Source organism: Lynx rufus, unplaced genomic scaffold (assembly GCF_022079265.1).
Source record: "Lynx rufus isolate CCGP_SWC_20201006 ecotype Redwood Valley unplaced genomic scaffold, mLynRuf1.p SCAF_42, whole genome shotgun sequence".
NCBI classification, from domain to species: Eukaryota; Metazoa; Chordata; class Mammalia; order Carnivora; family Felidae; genus Lynx; species Lynx rufus.
Genome location: NW_025814859.1, coordinates 2,125,731 through 2,133,020, shown reverse-complemented (window position 1 = coordinate 2,133,020; position 7,290 = coordinate 2,125,731). Strand labels below are relative to the sequence as shown.

Sequence of the window (7,290 nt, the reverse complement as noted above, 5' to 3'; positions counted from 1 at the left end):
GCCTTCGTGATCCCTGACCTTTATTTCTCTCTTCCTTTCAGCTTCATTATTTTCCATAATTTTATCTTCTATATTGCTATTCACTCCTTTGTCTCATCCATCCTCATTTTTATGGCCTCCATTTGGGTTTGCATGTCAGTTTTGCATTTTTTAATTTGGCCTGATTAGATTTTAGTTATTTTATTTCTGCATAAAGGGATTCTCTTGTGTCTTCTATGCTTCTTTCAAGCCAGCTAGTATTCTTATAATTGGTGTTTTAAATTCTAGTCCAGACATCTTACTTATATCTGCATTGACTAAATCCCTGTTTGTAATTTCTTCCTGTTCTATCTTATAAGGTCACTTCCTCTGTCTTGTCATTTTGGAGGAAGAAAAAAAAATAATAATAGAATGAAATAAATTTAAAAATTAAACAAATCAAATAAAGGAAGTTAGATCCTAGGTGTGTTTTGGTTTGTGTATTAAGAGAAGTTTGATAGAAAAAAAGGAGAAAAGAGAAAAGGAGGAAAAAATAAAACTAAATAATAAATAACAAAGTAAAATAAAAATAAATCAAGATAAATATTTTTGCTCCTTCTCTAGCTAAGAAACAAAAGAAAAGAAAAATAACAACAATAAAAACAGAAGCAACAACAACAACATGAACAAATGAACAAACAAAAAACCCAAATGAAGCTAGATTCAGTTTCCCCTACAGCTGAAACTTTGCAGCAGTGTATGGTCAGTAGACTAAGCTCTTGAGAGAGATTTGTGTTGGTCTTTTGGCGGAGGAGCCTGCTATTCTGGTTCTCAGGCTGACTGCCCTAGTGGAGATGTGCCTGGAGGGCACTGTCCCATGCCCCCACCCCCCTCACAGGGCTTGGTGTAATGGCTCCATTTTCCACTTGGTGGCACTGTTTATCTCACTTGGGTGGGTCCCTGTTGGGTGGCTAATAGTGAAAACGGCTCCACCTCGCTCTCTAGTCTCCAGAGCTGGAAGTTCATGCCCTCACAGTCACCTGATTCATCCATCACCCGCCCTGTGCCTTGTGCCCCCCACTTCTGTCAGCTTCCTGCCTTCCCCCTTTCTGTGTCCAAACTGTCCACCTACCAGGCGGTGCCTCTCTTCAGAGTTTTATCTCAGGTGCAGCTGTGTTTCAAAACCTCACAATTCAGAGACACCCCCCCCCACACACACACACACACACTCATGTGGTCTTGGGGATGGTCTCAGGTCACTGTGGCTGGCTTGTCCCAGGAAATAGTCATGGCGCCTTGCAGCAGCAGCGGCTCAGAGCCCATGATAAATCACAACAAACAGCCGACACAAGGGTTTGCTACCTTCAGCCAGTGTCGTTGTCCCTATATGGGTGAACATGTTGGTCTGATGGCACCCACTGGTCTTTTGCTCAGGGAGAGGCCATATCAGCTCTACCAAATGTACTCCAAGCAGGGGAACTGCTTCTCCCTGTACGGCCCAGAAGATCTTCAGATAGCGCTGCCCTCTCCTGGGGCTCCTCCCTGCTTCCTTTCCTGAGCACCACCAGTGGCTTACCTCTGAAACTTCAGACTCTGCTCCATTGTTTATGGAACACTGGTAGTATTGAGACTCTCTTCTTCTCCCCCTATCACTTGTATTGGAGAGTCTTATGCAGTCGTCTGTGCAAGTTTTCACTCTTTCTCTCCAGTTGCTTTCAAGGGGACTGCTTTATTGCACAAACCCAGTGTGCTGCTTTTTCTTCTCCTCTGTCTTTCACCTCTCAGCAAAAATGGCTCCCTCCCCTCTGTGGCACTGCAGCTCTTCTCTCCCCCAATTCACCTCTCCACACCATGTACCTGCTGCATTCTCTCTCTCAAATTATGCAGATTGTTCTGTTAATTCTCAGATCAATTTCCTAGGTGTTCAAAATGGTTTGATGTTGATCTAGCTGTGTTCAAAGGATGAGACAAGCTCAGGGTCCTCTTACTTCTCTGCCATCTTATCTCCTCTCTTCCCCATAAAAATAAATTTAAATCCAGATGGCTTAACTAGTGAATTCTTTCAATTGTTTTAAGAAGAAATATATATTTATTTAATAACTCTACACAAAATCTTTCAGAGAATATATAATATCAAACAATTCCCAATGTGTTTTATAAAACTACTATAACTAATATGAAAACATGACTAAGTTATCATATGAAAAGAATATTACAAGGCTATATAGATCTTGAACATAGCCAAAAAAAAAAAAAACCTAAACAAAATAAAAGCTAATTATATGCAAGGATACATGAAAAATACTATATTATACTATATAACCCAATGATATATTTAGTCCAGAAATACAAGATTGCTTTAACATTCAAAAAAATCAATGTAAATTATATAAGAAAGGGAAAAAGAGGCAAAGAAAATGTATTTTATAAAATTCAATACAGACATATAATGTGTTTTTTAGCTCAAAAAGTTTGGAATAGAGGGGAGCTCTACTAATAGAAGCATATATTCAAAAACCCGATAAATAACATATACTTAATGAGGAAATATTGAATAAAGTCCTATTTGATTTCAGCATAAGAAAGGGAGGCCCATGATCCCCACATTAATTCATTATTGCAATGGAGTTCTTAAGTAATGCAATAAGCAGTAAAAACTAATAAAAGGTACAATTATTATAAAGGAAAACAAAAAAGTTGTTTTTATTTACAGGTGACAAAACTATACATGTAAGTCCAGAAGAATCTATGAACAAATTATGCAAATGTATATAAAGTTAGTAAGAACCTGGGACCACAACCAGTGTACAAAAAAATTTCATCTTCATATTCTAATAGTAAGAAGTAGACTATATTTAAAAACATACTACTGGGTTCTAGCGAGGATAGAGTAGCACCTATATTTTCTAGTCCTCTATCTTACAACTCAAAAATATGAATATTACAAAACATAAAACAACTCTGAAAGTGGAAGGAAAGTGGTGGACTGTTTAGGTACCTTGAAACTTTAGGAACTTGGTCAGTTTCCTGCACTTTCATTTTGCCTTCCATTTACTGAATGGGATACTGGGGAAAAAATAAATCCTACAACTCAGAAATACCAACAGGCACAGAAAAAGTGATGTTAATGGGTATCAACAAGGAACTGACCTTCCACTCCCTGCTTGGTGATAATAGAGGGTGTTTTGATTCACCCTCCTGGGTGGTGTCAGTGGGGCCAAGCAAGGAGCTGGGTTTCTATGCCCATTCAGCATCAGTAAAGCTGAATAAACAAAGAAAGGCAGGACTGCTTAGTTTTCTTTCCATACTAGTATAGTTTCAGTTAATCCCAGTGGGGAGCTACACTTCCAGTTCCACCAGACAACAATAAGGTGTTACTAGTCAATCCACTGCTTTCCAACCCCTGGTGTCAGCAGGACCCAGTGAAAAGCTAAAGTGTTGCTGCCACCCAGAAGCAACAGGTGGTGTGAATTAGAACTCTGCTATTGCAGAGGTAGTGTCAGTGGGTTCCAGATAAGAGCTGGATTTACATCCCTACGAACAGTAAACAGGCAGCACTAGTTGGTACACTGTTTTGCAAATGCCTGGTTTCAGCAGGGCACAGTGAAAAGCTAAACTGTTACTTCCAACATAGAACAACAGGTGGTGTGAGATGGCAGTTCACATTCCCCCCTTAATGTCAGTGGGCCTAGTGAGAAACAGACCATCCACCCTGACCTAGTAGTAATGAGTGGCAAAGAGGCAGAAATTAGCTAGTGCAAAGCAGTGTAAGTTGGTGTTCTGTTTTTGCAGTGGTGGTGTCAGTTTGGCCCAGTAGGATGCTCACCTTCCGTGCTCACATGGAAGCAATGAGGTAGTGTGATGTGGGACTGACTACTTGGGACTTTGCTTTTCCACAACCCTGGTGTCAGTAGGGACTAGCAGGAAAATGAGGTTCACCAAAACCCACCCACAAAGAGGTGGAATGAAGCAGTGCAAGGTGATGCTAAACTGTACACTGCTTTCCCCTTCCCTGATGTCAGTAGAAGCAGCAAGATGTTGATCTTGCACTTCCACATAGCAGCACAAAGGCAGAAAGGCGATGGTGTGAGGTTGTACTAGTTTCCACTATGTCAGCAAAGACCAGTGGAGATACATTTCTACCTCCAGGCAGCAATAATTGATGAAACAAGACAGTAAGCAGCTGTGGTAGTCAACATTGACTGTGATTTCCCACAATTCTAGTGTCAGTTATGCCTAGCAGAGCATTAAACTTCCAGTCTTGTGAAGCATCAATAAGGCAGTTCCAGTCAGTGATTTGTTGTCTCCAAGGAGGAGTAAGTAAGGCTGAGAAGAAAGCTAAAATTCCATCCTTACTAACCAGCAAAAAGGTCGTGTGAGTCAGTGCTTTGCATTTGCAAAAGTGGTGTCAGTAGGGCACAACGTGGAGTTGAACATTTATTCACCTTTTGACATGCATACTACACCTAAAACAGAGTGATTTCATGGTTAAAAATAAATAGAGACCAGAGTCACACAAAATAAAATGGAAACTATCTAAGATACAATTTTTAAAAAGTCACTAAGCATACTAAAAACCAAAAAATAAAATAAAATCACAGTTTAAACTAGCAAAGAATAAACAGACACCAAGACTGGATAATTCAGGTAAAGGAATTTTCTGACAAGGATGTTAAATCAGCCATAATATAACTGCTTCAAAAAGCAATTACAAATATTTTTGAAACAAATTTAAAAAAAATAGAAAATCCCAGCAAAAAAAAAAGAAGATATAAAAAGAACAAAAGGGTGCACCCGGATGGCTCAGTTGGTTAAGCGTCTGACTTTTAATTTCAGCCTACATCATGATCTCATGGTCATGAAATTGCGCCCCAAGTCAGGCTCTGCTCTGGGCATGGAGCTTGCTTAAGATTGTCTTTTCCTCTGCCCCTCCCCCCAACTAGCGTGTGCTTGCCTCTCTCTCTACTCAAGAAAGAAAGAAAGAAAGAAAGAAAGAAAGAAAGAAAGAAAGAAAAACAAAGAAAACAAAAAGATATTATAGAAATGAAAAATACACTAACTTAAATTAAAAATCACTGAAAGGTGTAAAAATACATTGAAAACCATAGTTGAAAGAATCAGTGGGCTCAAAGAAAAATCAACAGATTACCTAATCTAAACAACATGCAGAAAATAAACTAAAAATAAACAGAGACACAGGAATCATGGAAGAATAACAAAATACATAATATTCATATATTAAGAATCCCATAAAGAGAAAATGAAATTATAAGGCTAAAAAATATTTGAAAAAAGTATTTGAATGGCTAAACATTTCCCAAATTTGATGACAAGCCTATACCTACATTACAGATTTAGTAATGTGAGAAAATCCAAATTAAGATAAATAAACTTTAAAAAACACCAAGGCACATAATAATCAAACTTACAGAAAGTAAAGACAGCCTTTTTTTTTTTTGCAATTGAGGAATTGAATTTTTAAAATTTTTTGTTTATTGTTTTGGGAGAGAGAGAGAGAGAGAGGGAAAGCACATGAGCAGGGGAGAGATACAGAAGGAGGGAGAGAGCGAGAATCCCAAGCAGACTCTCACTGCCGGGCTCAAACACATGAACACATGATGACCTGAGCTGAAATCAAGAGTCGGACACTTAACCAACTGAGCCACCCTGGCACCCCAGAGGAATGGAATGTTTAACATAGTTTAAATAGCCACATGTGGCTAGTGGTTGCCAATTGAGTGGCACAGTTTTAATGCCTGGTCAAAATCAGTGGTTTATTTGGGGGAGTTCTCTAATCACTGCTAACGGGTGTCCAGGGCTGAGGGTGAAAAGAGAGGGAAGCTCTTAACAGATCTATTTATCTACTTAAACAAATGCTCCACAGCTTTCGGAGGCTGGATGGAGAAATGACCCTGGGGGAGACCTGAGTACGCCTTTGAACTCCTGGCTAATGCCAACAGGAGTAAAAGGCCTAGGATTTGGCTTACTCATGTAGGAAGAAAAACATGGTTCCACACACAGAATCTGAGGCTTGGGATATCTGTGCATGGAAATTATTGCTGTGGGGCCGGTGGGGAGGTGGTGATGCTCATTTCTGGATGGGGTTTCCAGAGCTAGAAGAGTATTGAGAGGTGGAGGGAGGACTGAGGGCCCTTTCTGGCCACGTGTAGGCTATACAGGAGCTTTCTTTTTGGAGATTAAGGTCTTGCTCTTGCTCTTGAACATTTTGCTGGGATCCAGCTTGTTCACGAAGGAGTAGGTCTCTTCCGTGAGCAGGTTTGTGTTGTAGGTAATGGGTTTATACGTGTTGAACAATTGCTTGGCCTGTGGGCTAATGCCATAGCTGGTGAAGGCATACTGCCACTCCGGCAGGCCCAGGTGCATGATGAGCAGGCAATAGTAACCAGTACAAGTATCTGTGATCAAATGCCAGTGTAATGCTCTGGCCAGGAACCGGAAGTCAATGTCTTATGCTTCTGCTGCTTTCCCTCTTTTGTAGACAAGGTAAACCTTCCCATTCCCATTTCCAAGGATCCAGCTCAAACATCACACTGCAAGAATCAAAGTGAGGCTTCTCTGGCTGGTTCTCACTGGCTTCAAGTGCATCATCTTCCAGGTCTTCCAGGGTTGGTGCATTAGGGAGTGAATACATGGAAGACTGGTTGAGTTGAGTCAGTTTTGAGATTCTATTAATTGCCATGCTGCCCAATGGAATGGTGTTCTCATCCAGCTTCACACTCCATGTCATGTGGAAGCCATTGTTAATCAGATAAAAATTCTTCACATCCTCTGATAGCAAGCAGTTACTTTTTTGTTCCCCTGAAGAAATCATATGACATTCAGCAGGCAGCTTTTCTATGATAGCCACCTTTGTTACACCTGGAGAAGATTTTAGGATGTGCATGATCCCCAGGGTCAGCTTCTCCAGGTGCAGCTGGCTGCAGCCTCAGGGTGAAGCCTCCTCCATGGTTCATACATGGGCTCTTTGTGCAGTGGGGGTGGAGGTGGCGACTGGTGGGAGAGCAGGTTGGGCAGGAGGGCTGGACATCGCCCCAGAGGCTCCGTGGCCCAGTTCACTGCATGCAGGGAGTTGCAGTGCTTGGCATCTGAGAGCGCAGTGGGGCAGAGAAGGGGGGCCTGGGCTGCTCTGGGAGTGATAGTGACATGGGTGCTTGTTCTCCTGGCCCTGACAGCCACTCCACACCACACTGCCAGGACATCTTCGAAGAAAATCTTTGAACACAGCTAGAGAGAAATGATGGATTACCTCTAGGGAAACAACAATTAGAAAGGTAGCAGATGTCTCACTTGAAACTACGGAGGCCAGAAGGA

The 7,290-nt window shown here is 41.1% G+C and overlaps 1 pseudogene; it reads right to left on the bottom strand.

Annotated features, from left to right (window-relative positions):
• Nucleotides 1-6,046: 6,046 nt before the first annotated feature.
• On the bottom strand, nucleotides 6,047-6,925 carry LOC124525454 (tubulin polyglutamylase complex subunit 2-like; annotated as a pseudogene).
• Between the last annotated feature and the right edge of the window lie 365 nt (nucleotides 6,926-7,290).